Genomic DNA, 26594 nt, shown 5'->3' on the forward strand with positions numbered 1-26594 from the left:
TTCATGAATTGCTGCCTAGGTTTCTTTTTTTCTTTTTTAAGATTCATTTATTTATTTATACAAGCACTGGGTACAGTCAGAAGTGCGGGAGGGTGAGAGGATTCACCAGAGCGGGGAACAGAACAGGCGGATAGACTGAAATACACTACTGAGGGGGCAGCAGGCAAGTTAGGAGAGGTTTGCTGCTCCAAGTGGATTAGCTCCCTGGCTGGGGATCGAACTCAGGCCTTACTGATGATAGCATGATAGGCTGATACTTAAATCCCAGCAAGAAGGCCCTCACTTTGAGATATTTTAGATGTTAAATGTTAAATCAACTTTTGTGACCTCAGGACCAATAACATTTTTTGCCTTTTCTTTAATGAAGAAGTATATTTTGAGATTAAAAAAAATAACAAAATTGTAAAATTCAATTATTTGGATTTGACTAATTTTTAAATAGGATAACATGTTTTCTACAATAATAAATCTCTACATTGTACAGTTAAGTGGTGGACCTTTTGCTTAGTCAGTGGCCCCAAAGACAACTATCTCAAAGTTGTCAAGACAGAGATTATGGGCATTGTTCCATGTCTATAGAGAAAAGGACACTGGACCATTCAATGAAAAACAATAGAAACCATGACTTAATTTTCTCAAACATACTGAGATTGAGATTATATAAGCTATTATATTTAGCCTTGCTTTAGGTAATTTTTTTTTCAAATCTTGCCATCTGAATAGTTTAATTTTCCCTTCTACCTCAAGAATCATTTTCCTACATTTTTCACTTATGCTGAGCCCATAATTTGTATATAAACCTCACTGAATAGGGAGTCGAAAATCTTGGTTTCAGGGTAGTACGGGACCCATAATGGTATTGAAATAAAAAGAATAATGAATTGAAAACCTGTGTACTTAAATGTCTGTTTCCCATTTCTGAATGAAAATGCTGCTCAAATGAAAGAATGAAAGTCAATTTTCTTTTTATGAACTGAACTCATAATTAGGAACTTGAATTATAATAGTTATGGAAATGGTAGTTATAATATAGACATATTACATTTGATTAGATTTTGCACAAGGGAAATTTTCCTTTGTATTAACTGGACATTTATTCCAACTCCACAGAAGGTAACTCTGAAATTGCAGGCTGTGGTCTGTGCCCTGCTCGGACACTGCTCAGCCATGGCAGCTCACAGAGCATCAGAGCCAGCGGCTAAAGTCTGTCCACTCGAAAATTGTCATTTCAGTTTTTCTGGGTCTCATCTTTAATTCTTTTTTAACGGTGCAGTTGCATTGTCCATGACATAAATCTGGGAGCAGGATTTGCATTTAAAAAGGAATAAAATACACTGGTCCTTTGGGTATACTAAGGAGGGTACCCTATACCAACGCACATAAATCAAGATAAGAATACTAAAAGCAAAGCAATTTGATTAGGTACTAAATTCAAAATATTACAAGACTGTAGTATAACAGCCACCAGCAACTTAAGTCATCCTGCATCTATAGCATTGTCTAGTGTGGAAAATTAAAATGACAGTTTTAAGAGATAAAGGCGATCTTGCTTCTATTGAGCTTTAGGGTTCCTGCCAGTTTATCTTGGTTATGAGGTGTAATGCAATATTATATACACATCTACTATAAACATTCAGACTTTTATAGACATGTCAAAGGGGTACCACTTGATGTAAAATAAAATGAATTACAACCTTGTAAAAAATTCCATGATTTACTCTAACAGGGGTACATTCTTTCTCCACCCTATCTGCCATCTCTAATCCCCAGGAGAAACTGAAGAGAAACAACTGTAAATTTTACTATAAGAGTTATCATATGGATATGTAAAGTTTTCCAGTTTCAGAGATCACAATCTACCTCTGCTCTATTATGAAATATCATCAAAGTTTACACATTACAAATTAATTATGTGAAGATTTTATGTAATTTTCTTTTAAAAAGCAAAAAGTCATCTATTTATCCATCTATCTACATGTTAAATTTGCCACAAAAAATGCTTTTGAAAATTTCAGATGATATCATGATTCCATAATTTCCTTGTATTTCTAAAACACAAAGTACATCTAGAATACTGATTAGGGGCCATTCTTTTTTCATTGTGTCCTCTTTAAAGTGACAATTTTTTTTTCCTAATCTTATATTCTGTCCATGACACTATTGTAGGACTGAGATTTTTTTTTTTTTTTAATGTGTAGATGTTCGGCAAGTAATAGCATTCATTTCCTATCAAGTTTTACAGCTTTTATATAGCCAGTACGACCCATTTAAACTCATATTCATTCTATACATACTCACTTTTAGTGATATTTCTTCTTTGTATGTCCTCTTATAATTAGGAAGAAGGCCCCGAAGGGCCCAATTAGCCAACATGTGAATGTAATTATAACGCTTGACTTTTTTCTTTTTCTCCTTGCATGTATGTCTGTGTAGTATATAGCATAATCTACTTGGGGGAAATTTCCAACCAGGGAAAAAAAAAATTGTGTTGAGTGTTTAGCAAATTCATGGTACACATTCATCATAGTGCCTAGGAGACATTATTCTATTTCACCTATATTAAGAACAATAGAAAAAGAAGAAATGGCTTATGTAGTGAACTTCTTCTCCCATTTGGAAGTTGAACCATAAAAACAGACTTCTAGTCAATCCTCTGCCTCTCAGTTCAGTCTTGTCACCAGAGGAGTTTTTAATAGAGCTAAAGTCTAGTGGTGAATTAGTGAAAGGCATGTGATAAGCCAGTCTTATTTTAAATAAGCTACAGAAAGTTAAAGCCTAGTGGTGATTTGAGACTTTATTGTAAGAATATTAATTCTTAGAAACAAGCTCCCCAATAATGATGTTTCTCTTATATGTTCTACAAGAGATGACTAGGCACTGATTCCATGCTGAGAAGATCCTCTCTCCTAGATTTAAGAGGTTCTGTTTTCTCTTCTGTCTTTAAAATTATTTTGAATACCTAGTGAATTTCCAGAGGCCATAATTCTCATTATGAAATAAAGTATTTTCAACATATTTGGGGATTAGAAGGAATTGTTAGTTTCAGTTTATAGTGAACATGGGAATAGATGACCAAGTACATCTTTTGTATAAGAAAATAGTTTTTATAACCTAGATGGAGAACATATTAACATTATAATCTTCTAAATTCACTAGGTTCAACACTACTGATTTTTCACTGTATTAATCTAGGATATGTGTTTCATAGATACTTGCCTATATTGCTTTATTTGCTTCTCTTCGTACTACTTTTGCTGTGCCCCATAGATTTTGATAGAGTTTTATTTGTGTTTGTCTCTAATAATTCTTATTTTTTACCTTTGAGTTTCTCATTTATCCAACGGCTGCTCAGTAGTGTGTTGTTCAGTCTCCATATACTGCTTATATTTTTTTCTCTGCTTTTGTGGTTTACTTCTATACTGATGTCACTGTGATCTGAGAAGATAGTTGATATGTAAATTTTCATGAATTTATTTACACTTGTTTTGTGGCCCAGCATGTGGTTTATATTGGAGAATGTTCTCTGTACAATTTAGAATAATGTGTAATCAACAATTTGGGGGTTTATTGTCCTACAATAGTTATTAAGAGCATATGATCTAATTCCTCACTTTGAAAATATTTTCTTCCTTTGATTGTTTCAGCTGATTTGTCAGCTGGTGAAACTGGGATATTGAAGTCTACTGTATGCCACTACCAATGGCTGATTTCAGGTTTGATAATAGTGGCCTTATGTATGTTGAAGGTCCTACATTAGGAAAGGCAGCTTAAGAATAATGGGTATCCTAGTACATGAAGAGAGAAAGGGGGGCAGAGAACTTATTCAAAGAAATAATAGAAGAGGATTTTTCCAAATCTGGGGAAGGAACTTAGTGTACATCTTGTCATGATATATATATATATATATATATATATATATATATATATATATTGCTGAGTGTTATGTCTTCCTGATATATTTTCCCCTTAATCATTCATTGCACAGTGTCAATCTCTGTCTTGTGTTACCTTGTTTAGCTGGAAGTCTACTTTAATTGTTAAAACTGCTCTTGCCTTTTTGTGGGCCCCATTTGCTTGAAGTATTATCTTCTAGCCTTTTGAATTCATTTTTATATTTGGAGTTCAAGTGAGTCTCCTTGAAACAGCAGAAAGTTGAATTTTGTTTTCAGATCCAAGCAGCCACTTAGTGCCTTTTGATTGATGAATACAGTCTGTTTGTATTTGGGGTGATTATTTGTTAATAATGATTTGACACTGCCATTTTGTTTTTGGTTTTCTGGTTCTATGCAATTCCTTATTTTGTGTGTGTGTGTGCTTGTTTATTTTGTGGATTTCATTCTTTTTGATATAGACAGGAGAACCTTTTCAACATTTCTTGTAGGGGAGGTCCTTCAGGTTCAATTTATCTGGGAAGGTTTTATTCCTCCCTTATATCTGAAGGAGTCTCTCAGGATGTAATATTCTTGGCTGATGGTTTTTATTTCTAAGTATACTGAATATATTGTTTAATTCTCTCCTTGCCTGTAGTATTCCTCTGTAGCTGATGTCAGCCTGATGGGTTTTCCTCTATAGGTTATCTGCTTCTTTTCTCTTGGTACTTTTATTATTATTATTATTGTTATTATTATTAATTTGTATTGAAATCTTTGTAGATTCATGACTATGTTTCTTGGTGTAGGTCTCCTTATATGTATATAATAACCAGGTGTTCATAATAACTTCATGAGAACTTATATACTTAGCACCTTTCCCAGATTTGTGAACTCTTCCTCTGTTATTTCTTTGAATGTGTTCTCTGTTCCCTTTTCTTTCTCTTCATCTACTAGGATACCCATCTTAAGTTGCCTTTCCTAATGGAATCAGATAGTTCTCATATTTTTTTTTTCCTTTTCATTTTTTTCTCTCTCTTCTTCTACCCAAATCCTTTATGCATTATGATTCTCAAAGTTACTGATTGGAATTCTATCAGACATAATTGGCTTCCATAGAATTCTGTTTGTTTGTTTTTTTATCTCTACTATTGAATTTTTTGCATCCTGCAACTTCTTTATTTTCTTGTTTAAATCTTCCTTTCTTACTACCTTTTAATTTTACTTCACAAAAACGTTTTCCCTGTATTTTCTCCCTATTTCTTTGAGTCTATCATGGCAACCATAAAGTCATTGTTGAGAAGATAATATTTTCCCTATTTTGTGATTGGGTTCTGAATCATTGTTCCCTCCTGTGCTGTCATAAAATCTTTAGATCTCATGTTGCCATATGTTATGTTTTTTTTTTCTTCTGCACATTTTGTTACTATAGATTTTTTTCTCTAGAAGTTCTGTACTCTGTAACAGTAGCAAATTGAACATTTGCTGGGAAGCACAAGAGAGCGCATAAGGGGGTGCCAGTTATGGGTCCTATTCCCTATACTGGCAACCAGAAACTAAAAATGTCCTTTTGTCACAGGTTGTGTTTACTGCAGTTACTCATGGTTTTTGACTATATTCTCTGGCACAGTCTCAGATCACATAGAGGGAGAGGTGAGTGACTTCCTTGGTTTTCCAAAGCCTGTCAAGTTGCCTTCTGCAGATAATGCTAAGAGCAGTGTACCCTGAGGACCTAAAATCTTTCACTCTGCAGAGAAATGGGTGCCAGAATTTACACCTATTCTAAAACTACACTTTGGTCTATATCCCAATGCATGCACATAGACTCAAAAAAAAAAAAATTCTGCTAGGGATTCTGAATTTGTGGTGGCTATTTGCAGTTCTTTCTATGCCATCTAGGTCACACAGTGGGGAGAGGTTCGCTGTACCTAGCCTTTCTGATGTGCCTAGGCTTTCTGAAGTCCATGGTCTAGGAGTCCCCTGCTGTGACAGCTCCATGTAATAGGCCAGGGGCTTTTGCACTCTACTACTGTGCAACAAAGTAGACACCAGAAATCATGTTAGCACACTCCATATTTCTATGACCCTGTCTTTGGCTTTTCTAGCATTTTTAAAATCTACAGAGCACTCAGATATTATCATTACATATTCAGATATTGTCAGAGTTTCAGTCCTTTCTAATGTCAAGAAAACTCTGACCAGTTCACTAGAGACTGAGTTGAAATGAGCTGGGTTATCGGTTTGGTTTCCATGAGACTGCATCTAAGTCTGGTATACTCCCAGGTCGTCAGCATTTGGAGTTTTTAGCTGAGAGCCTTTTGTATTCAGTGTAGCTCCACCTCTGTGTCTAAAGTCTAATCTGAATCTCTTTGGAAGAGAAAAAGATTTTCAGGTTAGCTTCTGGTTTGTTGTTTGCCACTCTTGAGAGACTTCCACAGATGTCTTGGGTCAAAGCTGCCTTGTGTCTAGCTTAGTTTCCTCCCCTATTTGTAGGCCTTGCAGATCACCCTGAAAATTTTCTTCTCTTTCCAGTAGTGGACATTTGCCCAGACAAATCCCATGTTTCTCCCTGCACACAGATTTGGCAATTCCCCAAAGGAAACTCAGTTCACTTCTTTTGGTTTCACTTTCCTTTGGATATTGGTACTGGAATTGTTACTTTTTTTCAGCAGCAATATTTCTGTACTCTATTTACTTGATTTTAGTTTCTTCAGTTGGACTCTTTGTTCACCAAAAGCTCTTTTAACCTTTTAGGAAAACAACTTCATGAGCAAGTTTTCTTAAAAAAATATATTCATATAATGAAATAGTTATTGAGTGTCTAATGAATCATGTTTATTCCTCACAACACAAATTTAGAGTATATGTGATATTTTCCATTTCTAATCATTGAATTGAAATTATTACCCAATCAATAGAATCTCTAAGAAGCAAATTCTGAAATCAGTTCCTTGTTTTGCAAGGCAAAACTCTGTGCTTTTCCTATTATATCCTATTTCCTGTAGCTAGGAATGTGAAGGAAAGGTAGAACACTTCATTTGCTTTAATTCGGAGGATTTTTGCTCTCTTAGAAAGAACTTTTCCCTGTGCATGAACCAATTCTAAGGTGCCATACTCTGTGAGATTCTCTATCCAGGTTAATGTACTAGAGTAGACATTGCCAACCAGCCATAAAAAAAAAAAAAAAAAAAACTAATGAAAAGTAACCACCATCATTGTATTATACCTAAATAAACTGTTGATTACTTATGTGCCCAGCTAAACTTTCTACATGTGTTAATGTGTATAAAATTTCCAGAGACTCTATGTTCCTAGATAACTAGATCATTTTTAAAAATCATTTTATGTGATTTGAAAGTAAACCTCAAAGTAGTAAGTTTGCCAAGTTCCAGGACCTCCCTGGTGGTGCAAGGGGTTAAGCACAGCACTATGAAGATATCTACAACCACTGCAGCAAGAGTTCGATCCCCATCTGGCCAGGGAGCTACCCAGATGGTGCAGCAGACCTCTCTTGACTTGCCTGCTGCTCCCCTCAGCAGTATATTTCAGTTTACCTGTTCAGATCTCCACTCTGTCTCTGGTGAATCCTCTCATACCTCCCACCCCCACCCCTCTGGCCTGTACCCCAGTTCTTGTATGCATAAATAAATAAATATTTTAAAAAAAAGAGTTTGCCGAGTTTCATAAGTTTGCAGGATGAATGGCTTACCTTCAAATCCCAAACATTGCTAATTATATGCCTCAAATGTGTGAGGTTACTTTTTTTTTTTTTAAAGATTTATTTATTTATGCATACAAGAGCTGTGGTACAGGCCAGAGATGCAGGGGTGGTGGTGAGAAGATTCACCAGAGACAGAGTGGGGAACAGAACAGGCAGACTGACCGAAATCCACTTCTGAGAGGAGCAGCGGATGAGACAGGAGAGGTCTGCCTGTGAGGTTACTTTTTTGTTTGGGAAATAAAACACTTTCTAAGAGAGCAGGACCAAAAAGACAAATATTTTTGAATGCTTGCAGTGTTTACATCTAAAATATTTAATCTTTTTACCTAGAAATATGTATTGGGAAATGATTCACTTATGATTACCCCTTTCTTTGTTTTGCATTATTAATACCATATTTCAAAAAATGCATCTTGGTACATTTCACTGTGAAAAATTGTTATACAACATATGCAAAGATTTTCATAGTAATTTGTAAATGGGCAACAGTTTAATATATTCTCTATTATAACTACAACTATAAAGAGATGGGAAATGGTCTATTTATGGCAAGATATATTTCCATCTTCTATCATTTTAGTAAGGTATAATAGATTCATTATCTTATGAATAAAAATAATTCTGTTCCAAAGATTTCCTCTGAGGTATGACAAATTAAAGTTGTAGAAAAGACCTACTGTATCTGAGACAGTTATTACTGCCCCTTTCTATTTTCATTAAAAATGAAGCTCTGCAGCAGATGGGCTTCAAAGATATTTTAAAGATTTAAGTGCTAATGCATGGGAGAATTCCAATGCAAACACTTCCTTTAAAGTACTTCAGTGCATGCTGGGCTGTGGGAGGGACCTGGAGAGGCCTCTTAATCTTGCTTAGATCTTTCCATTAATAGAGTGCTATAAAGTTATCTTCAACATACATGAAAAAAGTGGTCTTACTGGGAGAAGCTAGGTTTCTACCAGAATTATCTTCCTCTCCACTAAAATTTAGTAAAACATTCTAAATAAAGAAACAACTCCAGCTGCAATGAATGAGATTCAGGTTTGGATTATTTTATTAAATATTGAACATTTTATTCTTTGAAAGCATATGTCATACAAATGTTGAGAATTTCCAAAGAAGCCAACTTCTCATCAGAAAAACATTCATTTATTGTAATGCATAAACAATTGGTTAAATTTAACTATTTAAAAAGGAAAAATGTTATTTGAATTTTGGAATTCATGGTGGTCTATTTGTAGTCATTAAAGATGATAATGTATATTACATATGATATGTGCTTACGGACATTCTGCATGCCACATAAAATATAGAGGAAGGTGAATTTAAGTAACCTATTTGCTAATTCAGCATAATCAAAGATGCTGCTGAAGAGTAAAGTACAAATTCTGTCATCTCTAGAAATCTACATTTGTTACATAATCACATTCCACTTCACTTTAGCTATGCAAACTATTAGAAAATAATTCTGTATATTAATTTCCCCTAGTAAGAGAATTTTTTAGATTTAAAAATTACAGTTTAGATTATATTAACATTTTGAAGATATGATTAACCTTAATTATTTTTTTAATTAAACAATCATGTCATACTTATGTAATCAAATAAACTATTTTACCAAAAGGTCTCTAGTTAAATGACGGGAATTAGAAAAGTTATTATATGGGATTTTTTTCATATTATACTTGACATTAAGCCGAGATTTGTCACACAAGAACATATATTGCTCCATGTATTTACTATGCTAAGATGAGATTAAAGAGCATGCAGAGAAAGGGATGAATATAGTTTTAAATGTTATATTTGTATTAAAACTTTTGGTCTACAAATAGACCACCATGAATTCCAAAATTCAAATGACATTTTTCCATTTTAAATAGTTAAATTTAACCAATTGTAAGAAAAATCATTTTTTTGTTTGAAAAAAAAATAAGAATCCAGTGTGTTTTTTTCTAAAGATAAAGAGAACTATTAATGATTCTTTAAACTCAGACTGTAATCAGATCTGTTTTTTAATTTGTATGATACTTTTATTGAGGTAATACTGATTTTCCAAAATGGAGTATGATTTAGGGTTACATGCTCACAGCTCTTCAGACCACACTCACTACCAAAGCACCAATTATCCTCCACAACGAGCCACTGGACATCTTTCCTTCTAGTTCTCCCTATTCTTCCCTACTGTTTTGGTACATGCTGCAGTTAGATTTCTAGGGTTTATTTTGGTTCAGTTTTGTCTGCTTCTTTGCTTTGTTTCATTATACTTTGCCTATGAATCAAATCATACAGAACATATCCTACTTACTCTGATTTACTTCACTTAAATAATCTCTTCTCGTTCCACCCAATGTTGCAAATGACACAATTTCATCTTTTTTTTATAGCTGAGTACTATTCCAGTATATATGTGTGTGTATGTGTATGTTTGATTAAATTCAAGTGATGATCAGAAATATAAATGAAAAATACAGCACTCCTGTTAGAAGAAAACAGGTATTCTTTTGGTTTTTACTTTTATTTCCATTTCATCAACTTTTTAATGGAATAAAAAGGTGTCTTCTTAGTTGTTGTCCAGGTGTCAATAATTAATGTGGCAACCATAAAATGTAAATTTCTCACTGTGAACATACTCTTATCCTATCCATGCCTGTTGGGTTAAAGAAACATGGTGAAGTAAATATCATCTCAGCCTCTGCTGATTAACAGGTTACCTTGTGTAAATAACATATTTTTTAATAAATTACTTTTGTGTCTACAATGTCAGAGTAATTATATATATATATATATATATATATATTCTGTAATATATTTGTGGAAGTAAAATTAGTGATTATTTTGAAGTAGTTTTTAAATAAAACCCTACACAATTTTTAGTAATTACCCTTCTACATTGTTACTGTAAAAGCTCTGCTCATATTGGGTCATGGGAAACTATTTTTCCTTCCTCTGTAGTTTATAGCTAGATAACTTTACTCCCCTCCACTTTATTTTATAGAGTAAGGAGTGCAGCTGTGAAAGCCTACACTAAATTAGATGGATAGAAAAAACAAAGACCAGGAATTACATTCTCATTCCATTGTTGCCACCCACCCAAGTTATCCCCACCATCACTCTCTATTTATAACAAGAGTTTCACTTGATGAAGTGTCCCATTAATCAAATTGAGGATTTACAAGAAGTCTTTATTTTATAGATTTAAACATAGATTGGGTGCTTGGGTAAATATTGCGCTATTTTAAATAAAATACTAGCTTAACTGAAATACCATTAAATAGTGCAGAACCAATAAATTAACCAGCATTCCAGTCCAGACATATAATTAAGGGAGGAAGCAATCAGATCTATAAAGTAATTCTGCATTGTAGAAGGGTTAACTCTCACAAACCAGATGGTTTAGCTTTTGAATAGTCTTTGCATAACACATTATGTTCTAAGGTACTTTGTTGTCAGTAACAAGAAAAGCCTCACTTTACCCAAATGCAATTTCTTTCATCCAATTCTGAATGATGTAATTTGAAGTGCTCTAAAGGGACTTTTAATAGCCGCAAATGAATAATGTCCATTTTTTTTAATTTATTTTGATAGCACCAATGTCTTTTAGGGACATTGGTAAAATAGCAACATATTTTGCTTACTTTTTATGTTCTAATCTCTCATTGTTTCATGGATTTAGGAATCTCAGAATTCTTTCAACATCTCTGTCCTTTTCTATGTATGTTTTTATTCCTAATATTTTAGGAAGAAGCTTTGCTGTGTTCTGTTTTTAGACATTTATTTTAATATAATTTGTCTTAGTGTTGGTTTCCTTGTTAGAATTTTAGAAATGAGAAATAAATAGAATAGCAAGTACAACCCCCAAAATATCAATAAATTACTTGCTGAGGATTTCTTCTTAAGACTTATGAAGAAAAATTATACTGTACCTGCCATGCAGATTGTGATCACCTGAAGGCACAAATTGACATGCATGAGTGTTGTAAATTAGATAAATGTAAATAGACATGAATGAGTGTAAATTAGAGTAGTATAAAGAAAACTGGCTTTGGAATCTCTAGTCTATTTACTAATACTGACAAACTGTTGTAAAATGTGATAAATTATATAATCACTCTAAATAACAGTCCACGAAATAAATAAAAGCTAGTGTCAATTACAATCAATTCTAAATAGCATTTTTTTTTTTTACTTAGTCTTACATATGTGTTACGCACTCTGTGATGGAGTATCCCCATCCATTTTCTTTGTTTTCCTACCACTACAATGTTGTGAGTTCCTTTGAAGGAGCTATAAGCCTGAAGTAAGGAAAGTGCTACTGCAATCCAATTATTACAAGTGGAATTGTGAGGGACAGGATAGTACTATTAAAGTTCAATCATAATTTAAAAATAAGCATGTGCTTCCAGAGAACCAAAGGATGGTTTTAATATCTTCTCCACCAATGCAAATTAACAAGATACAAGAGAAGCATTTGATTAAAAAAACAAACAAACAAACAAAAGTGTTAGTTTCTCAGGGCTGTCAATACTGAGTTGCTTGAAACACAGAACTTTATTTTCTCACATTCTTGGAGGCTAAAAGTCCAGGATCAGGGTCTGCTTTCTTTTGATGCAGATGACCACCACCTAATCCTACCCTTGCCTAGATACCCTTGATCATTATGTTGTCTGTGCCCTAACCCTTTCTCATAAAAACACAAGTAATTTTACATTTTACATGTTGACCTCATTTTACATTAATTATCTCTTTAAAGATTCTCTCTCTAAATATAGTCACATTCTAAGATATGGAAGTTTAGAATGTTCACATAGGAATTTTGATAGTAACAAATTATTATATAACAAGTGTTTTCCCACAAAATCCTAAGGACAGTGACATTAGAGGCAATCACCTAAGCACCAAAGGTAGAATGTGAACGACTGTGCAGGATGGGGACAGTAAGTACACTACAAGAAATGACAGTTTTGTCAATAAGAGTAATTCCCTGTTGTAGGACTTTCACTGTTTTATATCAATGTGGGTAGTTATTGCTACCCTGAATTTATACGTGGCTATCCCTGACTCTCTTTTCTTGGTTCCTTTTGCTCCAAGGTAATTGGAATAAATAGAAAACTTGACATGTCGCAGATTGGGGGGCAGGTAGGGATTAAGGTATGAATGAACAGAGAAGATGGACTATGATCCCAAAAGGAATCCGGGCAGAACAATGCAAAATTTGCTCTATGAAAAGATGGACTTTTTGGGTAAATATTGAAAACAAGAACTGTGATATGTCTTATTTGTTTGACACAGATGGATGTGAGAACTTGAGAAAATACACGAGTGGTTATAATTTGTGGGCTCATAGATTAAAACAAAATGGAAACTTACTCATTTTAACTTCACAATCATTGATTTATCTAAATACAGCCTTTCTGTTTGTATTCACAAGTAAATTGAATTACTTCTGGTCATGCATTTTGGTTTCATGCAGTGAATAATAACATGACTGCTGTGGTACTCCAGGTGGTGGTGTTTTTGTTTCTGAATAAATGAAGAGGTAAGGTGAGAAATTTATTCTGCTAAAGGAAGTGATTCTCACTAAATAAAATACTGATAATGATACCTTTCAAATCTTTGAAACATAAATCAAAACACTAAAAACACTGGGCAAGACATTATTTTTCACATTTTTAAAGCATTTTATTTTATAATATTCTTTTTTTTAAATATTTTATTTATGCATATAAGACCTGGGGTGCAGGGCAGAGATGTGGGGGTGGGAGGATTCACCAGAAACAGAGTGGGGAGCAGAGCCTCATTTTTAAAAGATTTAGTTTTTATTTATGTATACAAGAACTGGGGTATAGGCCAGAGGTTGTGGGGGCAGTGAGATAATCCATCAAAGATAGTGGGGGACAGAACATGTGGATCAACTGAAATAAACTGCTGAGGGAAGCAGTGGGCGAGACAGGAGAGGTCTGCTGCACCATGTGGGTTAGTTCCATGGCCAGGGATGCAACTCATGCTGAGACTTAACCCCTTGTGCCACCAGGGAGGCCCTGCAATCAGATTTCTATGGTTTGTTATAGGTTTGACTTTGTCTGAACTTTCATTACAAATGGTTTGGGAAGGAATAGGGTATAAATGGAATCTGAATTTCATATATTCCTATGCCAGAATCAAATTTTGGGATATTATTAGGTATTTATTCATGGTATTAAATCATTAGAGATAGAAGAGCTCTTTAGTTGGCTGAGTAAATTAAATCTCTGCTTAATTTCATGTGTGAGTTATTTGCATTTTTAATTTTTCCATATATCATTTTAATCAAAGGTCAGAATAAACTCAGTTCAGTGTAGCTGTTTGTAAAATGCAAGACAAGAACATTTGAACTATGTAGATAATGATTTATAATTAGAAGTCTGATAAATTATTCTTTTGCATATTTTAAAGATGCCTCTTTAAAAAGTTTTAAAAGATAATTCTAAGCATTTAAGAATAAGACTAATCTTAAATTAATATAAAATCAATCAAAATATACCGTAACTTCTGTGAGTTAAAACATTGTAGCCCTATGTTATAGGTTGAATTATTTCCCTCCCCAAAATTCATATATTGAATTTCTCACTTCAATTCCTCAGGATATTATCTTCTTTGAGCATAAGTTACTGCAGATGTAAGTGATTAAATTAAAAAGATAAAGATAAAAAAAGATACTGTGGGGCCTCCCTGGTGGCGCAGCAGTTGAGCCCTGGGTTGTGAAGCTGCCCGCAGCCTCTGCAGCGCCGGTTCGATTCCTGGCCACCGGGTGAGCGTCCCATAGGGTGCGCAGACCTCTCCTCCCGCCCGCTGCTCCCCTCAGCAGTGTATTTCATCAGTCTGCCTGCTCTGTTTCAGCTCTGAATCTGGTCAATTCACTCACCCTCCCGCGCTTCTGATGGTACCCAGTGCTTATATAAATAAATAAATAAATCTTTAAAAAAAATTAAAAGATACCGTATTGGTATAGGGAGCAGGCCCTTAATCCAATATGACTGATGTCCTTTTTAAAATCAGAAGTTTGGACACAGGTAACAAATATAGGGAGAGTACAGTGTTAATATGAACATGACTGTCTGTGCGTCAAGATTAAAAGTTTAGTACAAATCTTTCCCTTACAGTCTTCAGAAGGAGCCAATTCTAACAACACATTGATTTTGAACTTCTGGCATCCAGTACTGTGAGAAAATACATTTCTGTAGCATAAAATCACCTAATTTCTGTTACTTTGCTATAGCAGACTTGGCAATAGCATACACCATTATCTCTAATGTTGGGCTTTTCTTAACTGAAGAACATAAAACTGTGAAGATACTCACCAATGGCATAGTCTTTGCCAAGTTTCTTTACTCTTGTGATGATTCCTTGCTAGTGGGTCACAACATTAAAATATGATTTATAAAACATTTATTAAGAAAATATTCAGCTTTAAAAGTCACTAATTAAAATGTTGGCTATAGTGACAAAACAAGTTAGATGAATGATAGTGAAGATGTTAAAAATCACCTTGGAAAGAACACAGTGTAATCAAGAACTAGAATTAAAAATATACTCACAAATAAGTGTATTTTTGTAATTTTTTTATAAAGATAGATTTTATGTTAAACAGAATTTCTTAGGAAAGTGAGTCTAATGGTTATTAGCACTGTGGTGTTAGGCAAACCTTTTAATATACTTAAGCCTAAGCAGCAAAAGTGGACATAAATATGATTAACTTGAAGAAAGATTCTGAGAAATTATTAAGATGTTCTAAGAAAGTATTTTTAAACTGAGACATGGTTTACATTGATGGGTAATTTACATATAAAATATAATCTTAAGCACAGAGCTTGACAAATACTTACATATATGTACACCCAGACCCAGATAAAAATATGGAAATTTTTCATCATCCTAGGAGGTTCCTTTGTGTCCCTTCCTACAAAATAAATACTATTTTAACTTTTTGGTTTACAAAAGGTAATTGAATTTCATACAAACAAAAGAATATAGTATATATTCTTCATTTCTGGACTTTTTTTTTGCTCAACATAAAGTCTACCAGATGTATCCATCCTGTTGTGTATATATATCATTTTGCTACTACTCTGTAATCTTCCATTGTATGAAAATAGTACAGTATGTTTATTCACTTAATGTTGGTTATATAACTATCTATGAAAGGAAAACACTAAGCTTATTAGAAGGGAAAGAGTATGTCTTCATGACCTTTTGTGAATATTTCTTTAGACAGAAGAAAATGATGATCTTTTAAAAAATGCACTTGGTTTTAATTAAAAATAAGATCTTCTGTTTACCAAATATGCATTATTGAGAAAATGAATAAACACATCACAGACTGAATAATTTTCATAACATGTATAACTGAAGAATAACTCACAATGTAATAAACAACTCTCATAATGAATAAAAAAGACAAGTAAGCCAATTAAAAATATTGGTAGAATATGTGAGCATGCAGTTTTCAAGAGGCAATATTTAAATAAGCTGTAGTCACATAAAAAGCTTCTGATATCATTACTCAATAAAGAAATGTGATATAAAACTCTATAATGTACCATTACATATGCATCTATAGGGCAATATTTAAAGAGACTATCAATGCTGTCTATTGAAGAAGAAGTGGAGTAACTGGAACTCTCACATGTTATTGATGAGATGGTAAAATTATTTGGGAAATCATTCTATATTCTGAAATTAAATAGATGCCTAGCCAACAGTGATATACCCAGGTATATTTCCAAAGGACCCTAATACCTACATCGCCAGAATATATGTACAAGAATGCTTCCAAGAACATTATACATAATTAATGTCAAACTGAAAAGAACTCAAATGTCTACCCAAAAGGAAAAGATTAATGAATCGTGACATAGAATAATTATTAATAATCACCACTGTTATTATTATGTCCTTGTGTTTTCTACAAATTTATAGTGTCTAATTAGGTGTCAGGTTTGTTTCAAATGTGTTTCTTTTTATGTTCATTCACTGAGAAATCAAACATTGGAGAAAATGAATTGTTTAGACAGATTATTGTGTTGGGAGGAAAGGACTTTGATAAATACCTGTGCATCAAAATTATAGCTAACTGTTTTCCCCATACCCTCACTGCCGAAATCTATTTTAGTGAGTTCCTTCCATGAACCATTAACTATATCCTTGCTGAAGGTTTATATTGTATATTTGTTAACTTATAAGACCTTGCAATTAGAATTGTTCTGGATGTAGTTCCAGAACATGACAGACATATGCGAGTGAAATGTGATTGGGAGAGAGGAAAAAAAAGAATAGTGATGTTTTTTATTTATTTATTTATTTATTTATTTATTTATTTATTTATTTATTTATACAAGCACTGGGTACAGTCAGAAGCATGGGAGAGTAAGAGAATTCACCAGAACCAGAGCAGGGAACAGAACAGGCAGACTGACAAAATACACTGCTGAGGGGAGCAGTGGGCAAGACAGGAGAGCTCTGTCGCACCATGTGGGACCCCAGCTGCCGGCGAGGGGATCATGTGGATCCCCATCTGCCGGCGAGGGGATCGAACCAGCACTGCAGAGGCTGCGGGCAGCATCGCAGTCCAGTGATCAACCACTGCACCACCAGGGGAGGCCCTAGTGATGGTATTTTTTAACTGTCTCGATGTATAGTTAATTTCTTATTTTAATGGAGGGACACACTATACTGTTGTGCATCAGTTATTAGATGAGATACACCATTTTTCAAGTGTTTAAGGGCTCTTCTAGATAATGATAGTCTATGACTACCTGATGATCTCACCTACATTTATTTTTCAATGTTTATTATTTTAAGCTTGTGCTTCAGTAAACTCTGGGTTTCCCCAGTATCTCATCTCCAGTTATTATTATCTTGTTTTATTCACCACTGATTGAAAAAAGGAATTCAGACCTTATTTTTTATCCCTCAAATTTTATTAACATTTAAATTGATTACTTTTCATACCATAACCTTTGGGGTACATTTTCACACCACGATATTGCCCATATTTCATTCACCCTCTACCAAAACTCTTATGCCAATGTCCTATGTCATTTTTCACCCGTCTGCTCTTCCTTCCCTGACATTCCTTCTAGTAAACATTATATTTTTCAGAGTCTAATAATTAATAATTTTGCTGTATTCTGCTAGTTTGTGTTCTTTGGTTACCTATATTCCATAGATAATGAAAACATCTGGTATCTCTTTCACTTTATCACTTATTTCATTTAGTATAATCATATCAAGTTTCATCCATTTTTTCCCCAAAAGTCACAATTTCATCATTTTTAATAGAGAATAGCATTCTATTGAGTATATATTCCACAGTGTCTTTATCCAGTAATCTGTTGTTATTGTGGATACTACTGCTATGAACTTAGGAATATATAAATCTTTTCATTTTAAAGTCTTCAAATTTCGAGGGGTAACTATCAGTGGTATTGCTGGATCATATGGTATTTCCATTTTTATTAAGGTATTTCATCATTTTTTACAGAGGTTGCACAAATTACATTCCCTCCAACAGTGGATAATTGCTCCTTTTTTTCCATATCCTCTCCAACATGTATTATTATATATGATAATATCTTATTGTTGTTTGGCTTTGCATTCCCTTATAAGTTATGTTGAACATTTTTCATGTGCCTTTAGGTGACCTGATTGTCTTCTTTGGAGTGGTGCCCATTTATCCAGACCATATTTTTGTTCCTCCCACCTACCTTCCTTATACCCGCAAGAACACTGAACATGTAATACATTAGACTTTGCTGAGTTTTGAAGCATGGAGTGGTTTTGGATGGAAATAGTATAGTTAAGAAACAAATATTTGAAACTCAAGTTCTTTTTTTAAAAGATTTATTTATGCATACAAGAACTGGGGTACAGGCCAGAGATTGGGTGTTTGTGAGAAGATTCACCAGAGACAGAGTGGGGAGCAGAACAGGCCAACTGACTGAAATATACTGCTGAGGGGAGCAGTGGGCAGTACAGGAGAGGTATGCTGTGCCATGTGGGTTAGTTCCCTGGCTAGTAGGGGATCAAACTCATGCCACAGAGGCTGGGGATAGCTACAAAGTGCTGTGATTAACCCCTTGTGGCACCAGGGAAGCTCTCAAATTCTGAATGCCCTTCAGACAGTCCACCAGCAAAATTTCTTTACTATATCATCTTCCATCTTCAGCCTCCTGTCATTTATTGCACCTTTTTATCACCATCCTTTTCTCTTCCTTCTCAACTCTCCAACCACTCCTGGATTCTTGCTCTCTATTCATGTTTAATAGTGTAGCTATCACTTTATCAAATCTTTCTACTTTAGTTGCTTACAAAATGAGAGGCATTACAGACAATCCCTTGCTAAGACCTTGACATTAAAAGTTTTCCCTTTCATTTGACTCTAGGAAAGAAAAATCAAAGATATTTTAAAACATCTCTGTGTTCTACAAGGTTAAAGTGGTTGCACTTTCAGTGCCACAATTAATTGCCAAAACACTGATATATGCTAATTTGGGAAGTGGGAAATGTATGGATAAATAAGTTTCAAATCTTTGTTTAACGATATAGTTCATCTCTACCTTTATCTGTATTTTTAATCTACACAGATAAAATAATTATGCCAGCCAAGATCATTTGTATCTGTTTTATTCTCAATTGTTCTAATACTAACAAAGAGCACCTAACTCTGCAACCTTTAGGATTTCAAGTGGATTACAGGCCTAAAGCAGAAGATACAAAATCTAGATAATCAACAACTAGTGATTGTTGTTGGAATGAAAACATGTGGAATTCATAGGAGTCAAGTTGAAAGTAGCCTAAGTGGTAGTAGCTCTTACAGTCCTGTGACAAAGGAATTTGCCTGACTGCAGCAGACACTATTTGATGTCCTGCAACATCTTTTCCTAGGATTTAACCTTCTATAGCTTATATTTCTCTTCTGCACAGTTTGAAGTTTGCATTAAAAAATCATGGCATACTAAATGGTTTTAATGCAATATTAAGGAAGGTTAAGGTTATGATTGTTTAAAAAACACTGGAACTTTGGAAGTATGAGAAGTGAATGGGAACTTAAGATTGCTGGAGGCCATTACTTTTGTCTTATTTACTTTGTTCTAACAGGGTCAGCCCTTAGCAAAATTGAGAAAAAGGTTTACAAGTTCCTTCACTTTTCTGATCAAATCACCTTTTCTCCCTAAACCTAGTGGCACTTATCTATGATTTCATACCTTTTTAAGAAATTTTCTCAATTTGTTATTTTTAAATACACAACTTGTTGATATTTGTAATCTGCCTGACATTGCATTTAGCATCTTAAAAGTAATTCACACAATTCCCAGAAGTAGAAAAAACTACTATTATTGTATTGTAAACAAAAATTCTAAACTTTGGAAGACTTAAACAAATTAATTTGAGATAATTAGTGGCAATGTTGTGTTGAAAAACTGGCCAGCCAGTGTCTATCACCAGTATTCAGAGTTATTTTCTTTTGATAGTTGATAATGGCAAAAGTCTTACTATTGATGTGTGTGTGCATGCGCGTGTGTGTGTGTGTGTGTGTGTGTGAGAGAGAGAGAGAGAGAGAGAGAGAGAGAGAGAGAGGACATTAAAGACAAAATAAATCTGTATTAATGATATGATTCATGAGAGCATTTGGGGATTTTGCAAATTTACTTCATGAGAAGTTGTGAGGTGGCTGCCCTGGGCTTCCAAAATTCTGGTCCATTCTCCTGTACTTTAATACCCCATGCTCTAACAACTAAACTGTTCATTGACCAACAACTAAAAATATTAAAAATAATTTGCAAAACAACAACCGACCATGGGATAAATATACCATCTAATAAATATTAAGATTCTATTTATACTGGCACTGTTTTAGGTATAACTGATAAAGACTGACATTTTCCTTGACCTCTCAGTTTAGTTTCTCTCTCAGTTGAGTAACTATTGTGGGACAAAAAGAAAAAAAAAAAAGAAGAAGAATGAGAGATAAAAAGATAAATACAGGAAATTATAAGAATTCTAAAAGTAACTTTCCTGAGATAGTTTTAGAAAGGTTTCTTAAAGAAATGAATTGGTAAAATTAAGTTTAATAGCTAAAAATAAGCAAGACATTTGAATATGGTGTTTTAAAGGCAGCCTATTTCACTTTCTTCTTTAAAATGAAATTATAAAAACAGGAAGTTAATTAACATAGAGAAAAAGATTGACACCACCACTGAGAGCAGGAGATGATCTCTAAACCTCTTCCTGTAAGAAATAGCTGTTAAATATAGTAAAAGTAAGACCAGGCTCAGATAGCAGACATAGTTCTCTACAAATCTTAACCAAGTGCTGTATTCTGGAATTACAGACATAAAGTGGGCAACTAAATCTCTTGTCTGGATCAACAGTGTCCTTGGCAGGTCATGGATAAGTCACAAAATTGCAAATCAGCACAGAAATAGGTTCTACTCGGGGTGGGGAAGTTGGGAGAGGATGGGAAGGAAGTGAGAATTGACTGAGAGCTTTGCAGATCTTTGATTTTCCCCAAAGAGGAAAACAATTAATTGTGGGGAACTCAGCAGACTTGTTGAGAAAATGCTGTGAACAAGAAAAAATAAGAAGCATATAAATATGGCAAATAAATCAGATTGTGAAGGAAAGATTAAAGAGATTAAAAAGAATAGTAATTTAACTTAGCCTATGTAATAAAATAAGTTCATAAACTGTAAAAAATGAATATTTGTCTAAGAAAAGATTTATTTCTAAAATTATTCACCCAAACAGTGGAATACATACACTGACACTAATGAAGGGAAAAAACTGAGTAATTTTCACAGAGATGCCAGCCAGTCACATAGTATATCAGTCCCTAAAGGATTCAGAGTGGAAATTAACAAATGATACTTTTAAATGTTTTGTAGAGCACAAATAAGAAAAAGAGTTCAATATACCTTATAAAGAAAGCATGACATCAGTACAAAAACCTGGGGAAGACAGCTTTAAAAATAAAAGAAAAAAATTTGAGGGAAAAAATTCAAAAGGATATATATATATATATATATATATATATATACCATAGATATGTATACATATGAAAGATTCTGTAAGCATATACTAGACAATAGTAACATTATTAAGCTCTGGGGGATTCACCTGGGGTTTGACTAGCACAGAGAATAAATAGAAATTTCTGTGATCTTTTAAACCGTATAGCATTTTAGTTTTTAATGAATATCAATACATATTCCTTTTACACAGATCTAGCATCTATCGTAAATGTTCTGCCCAGATGAGGCTTTGAGTTTAGTGCAAAGAAGCAGCAAAGAAATTATCTGGAATGACTCTGAAATGAAGGTCATTCAAGTAAAACACAGGAAATAAAAGACAAAGATACAAAACTTTTCTAAATTGATCAGCATTTCACAGCTTACTATAGTTAAATATTGTTCTATAGGTCCAGAACTTTCTTATACTATTCCTAAAAGAGAGGTGATGATGTTTTAATGTAAATTGATGTAAATTAATGTAAAGAGGTGATGATGTTATAATGTAAAAAAAAAAAAAAAGCACCTGGAGGATATCCAAAGTCCACAAAATGTATTGATTGTTTTCTATAAATGACAAAATAGTCTGCTTTCAAAGTTATGATCTTATGCAGACTACTTCTAGCCTATTGAAATGTTCACGCAGATCAAAACTTAATTGCTTTTGGACTTAGGATGATATAAATAACATATTGTTCTATTCAAGTAAAACCTAATTTTACAATGATGTTAGGCATATAAAATAACTTATAGTAGGTTAATAAGATACTAGCTATTAGAATGTCTAGTAAATACATGTGTCTACTCTGCTTTCATTTATGAGAAATCCTTTAAATATGGTTCTGTCATCTTAAATTTTCAAAATGAGCCATCTAATTCCTCAGGGTTCTTCTGAACTATGAGATGAATATTTAGTGTTGTTCTATTGTCATAGATTTTATTCTATATGAATTTTCTGAGGATTGTTAATTTGTGCTTGTCATAAATGTTATTTTTCAGATAGCTCATTTTGTTAAGTAATCATATAATTCATCCCCCAAGTATCATAGATAATTTTATGATTATTACATATTTATTATATTGAAAAGAAAACTCATAGACTTATAGGAAAATTTAATATCAGTTTTAAAGTTTAACAATATAGTCCAAATAGTTGAATCTTTTAGAATTGCAGCTTACTGTCCAAAATACACAAAAGTTAAATATACTTGTCCCTAAATTAGACAAGTGAAATAATCATAAGGAAACCAAGCATCTCCAGTTTTTTTTGAAACATCAGTGATCACTGCACACTTGTATAAATGTAGATGTAGAAAGTAGAGGAAAGTAAGATTGTGTTTTGACAGCATAATATAGTCTGGAAGATATTTTTCTGAATAAATTCTAAAAATTGCCCAAGGATATTTTTGTCATTTGCTTCTTTCTTCTAGAAGTTGGTGCTGAAAAAGCAAAATAAAAATAGCTATCACGGTTCCTAACAATTGAGTATTCTGAGAGATTGAAATTTTGTTAATTGTTGTTTTACAGCACTTGGAGCTGGTTTGTTTAAGAAAAAATACCTAGATGATGTCCGGTTTTTCCTTGCATGGTTTTCCTCTTGCAAGCCTCTTTACACTGTCTACTGCAAAGAAATGTCAACCCAATCTTTAAATTATAAAGTGAATTTTGAGAAATGGTTCTCTAGTATTTATTTGCTATAGTGAGTTAAAAGTTCATTCGCTAAATTACCAAAATATTTTTGCAATTTTTAATATTTTTCAATATAAGAAAAATGTAGCTTTCATAGAAAGTTTTGAAAAAATAAGTGCCCTTCTTGATGGCACAAGGGGTTTAGTCTCAGCACTGTGAAGCTATCTGTAGCCACTGTAGCACGAGTTCAATCACTGGCCAGGGAGGTGACCCACATGGCACAGCAGACCGCTCCTCTCTCTCCCACTGCTCCCATCAGCAATGTATTTCAGTAGATCTGCCTGTTCTGTTCCCCACTTTGTCTCTGGTGAATCCTCTCATCCCCCTCACCTCTGGACTGTACCCCAGCTCTTGTATGCATAAATAAGTAAATCTTTATAAAAAGAAAGTTTTGAAAATATGGAACATATATACACACACATGCACATTTTTCACATACCTCATGTTCTTCTAAGAACATTGTAGACTGTGATATCTTTAATTTTGTTTACAAAAACATTGAAGGAATTAATAATAAATACATTTCCTAGATATTCTCTGGACCAAGCCTTATGGAATTTCAGTATTATCATATGTGATAAGATAAGAAGAAACTATGTTAAGCAAAGTTACAGCCAAATAATAAAAGGAGAACAAGTCATTTTGCGTATTTGTAACCCTTTAAAATATTTGTATGTTCATTCACACACTGAACACATTTTATTATGTCACCAGCATAATCCAGGCAGTATATGAAATGCTGGTTACATAGTAATGAGGAAATAGGCATATGATTCTGCCCCATCAGAGTTTGGAATTCACAGGGAAAAGTAGCTGAAACTGAAAATCAACACATACCTCATTATACATGATGATAAAGTATGCATGCTTCTTTTAAACCACTACTTTATATATTATAAATATTTTCAGAACTTTGGATCATCCCAGTCCTCTGCTCAGAATGCTCCACTAACTCTCCATCTAATTCAGAATAAAACTCCCCAGTACTTTTCTGGACCTCTTGGCACTAAAAGTTATGGACTGCTCTGTGACTCTTTGGTTTCTGCCCACCCACTATTATCATCTTTCATTGACTCAACCACTGTAGTGTTTTCTTGCTGCTTCTCAAGTCCACTAAATGGGCTTCCACCAAAGGCTTTGCATCACCTAGTCATTTGTTTTAGGATACTCTGCTGTCAGTGGCTTAGACTCTAACTTGTCATATACAACTTTTGGAGATTTTCATTGGCCACTCAACTGAATAACTCTACCCCTTATCCATTCTTAGTTTACTTGATTCTTCCTCACAGTTTTTAATATAGTGTCAGGTTTTATCTTCATATGGATATTGTCATACTCTCCATTCTAAAATCTAGCTCCATGAAACTAAGATTATTGTTCTCATCCCTACTCTATCTCCATCATCAAGGATGCTGGCAGGTACTTATTAGGCATTTAATGAATATCTGAGAAATGAGTGAATAAATAAATGAAAAGAAATGAATAAACAGTATCCTATTCACTGAAGGTTTTTATTTGAAGCATTACAAATTTTAATTATGTAAATACATAAAAACAAATCTATTTTTGTCATCAAGATAAATTATTTTCCATTTTTTTTTTTACCTTTTATAAACTTGTCTAGAGCTGCACTGTTATTAAATCATCGGGTATTATTTCTTTAGGATAAATTCCAGAAAGTAGGGTTTTTCATATTGCAGAGACTATGTTTTATTTATATATATTCCATATATGAAATATGTTTGTATGTAGATAGTGCACTGCAGTTCATTGAGGGGTTACCTGCTATGTTCTCTGTTGAATAGCAAACTCTAACTCAAATTAGTTGGGGAACATTTCCATGACTTTAACTCCATTTTCTGTTGAATTCAATTTTAAGTTTTCGTCTGTCACAATACTTAACCATAGTTTATCTATGTGGGGAACACAAATGTGAGTTTTATTATGTGTCATTTATATCCCTCGGAATTTTTTTTTTAATTTTCACTTCTAAAAATCCATACCTTTATTTTAAGAAGCAGAATAGGAAACATAAATAAGGAAACATACAATGATCCATCCACAACAGTGTGACTGGAAAGTAGATTAAAATCTTAAATTATTGCTGAAGTTATCTCAGTTAAAAAAAAAAAAGACTCAAATATAAGAGCTGAAACCAATCAAAGTTTCTCATGTCAGCTGCACTATTTCCTACAGAGATAATCTATGCAAGTAGTATTTATCATTTAAACAGTCCTGGTTCAAAGACCATTGATGGTGTTATATTGCGAAAAGAAAGAACTTCTGACTGACAGTTTATTTGGCTTGAGAAGGAAAGAAAGAATGAAGGAGGATATTTGCATTTAGCTCACATTTTAACATAAAGGAAAAGTAAAGGGAACAGTTTCCAAATTTGACATCAACTATCCCCCCCACACACATTTTTTTTTTTTTTCCTGAAGCACTGTTTTAGTTTAGAAAGAAATTCTCAATTGACATTTAAATGGTGGCAGGGCAATTCTCCTCTGCCTTGCGAAACGGTCTCTGGAAATGTACAATTATGCTGTCATCTTTAGCACTCCACATTGGACAGAGTTTAATTATTAATGTGTTTCCCTTAGAGAATGACTCGATCATGTCACAACTCTAGACAAATACAGCTAATGCAAAATCATAAAATATTCACTTGAATACTGCTGAACTGACAGGAAATTAATTCTATGAACACTTTTGATATTACCAGAAAATTAGTTTCAAACGCATACGACTGAAATAAATGTGTTCATAATTTGCTCAAGGGTAACACTCATCTTGCAATCAGTTGGTGTCTTTTTATAAATGTTACAAGTATTCAACATGGCTTTATGATAAAGAGGACAGCTAATGTAATGTATTATTTGTAGACAGTGTTTTACTTGTAAACAGCAGGGAGTGAAGAATTGCTCTCTCAGAAATATTTAAACTCCAGTAATATTCTGCTATTTATCATTTTGTAGAACTGAAGCAGTCCTATCAGAATTTTTTTTTTCCCAAAAGGCTGAGAAGCTTAAGGAATGGTAATGGCATTTCAAACTTTTCATTTCAGATCACTGTCCCAAGTCTTAAAAAAAATCTGGAAATGATTTGTGTCTTATGGTTACTTGGTATCCAGCATTGGACAAATTAAGGATTTTATGGTTCTTGATAGTTATAAGTACCTTACATAGAAATTTACCCCCCCTTCTATGTTTGCCCACTAGTTTCTACAGCATATTATGTTGTGATTTTAGCATTTTGTGTTGTGATTATTGTGTA

This window comes from Talpa occidentalis, unplaced genomic scaffold (assembly GCF_014898055.3).
Source record: "Talpa occidentalis isolate TD23 unplaced genomic scaffold, MPIMG_talOcc4v2.1 talOcc4.9, whole genome shotgun sequence".
Taxonomy (NCBI): Eukaryota; Metazoa; Chordata; class Mammalia; order Eulipotyphla; family Talpidae; genus Talpa; species Talpa occidentalis.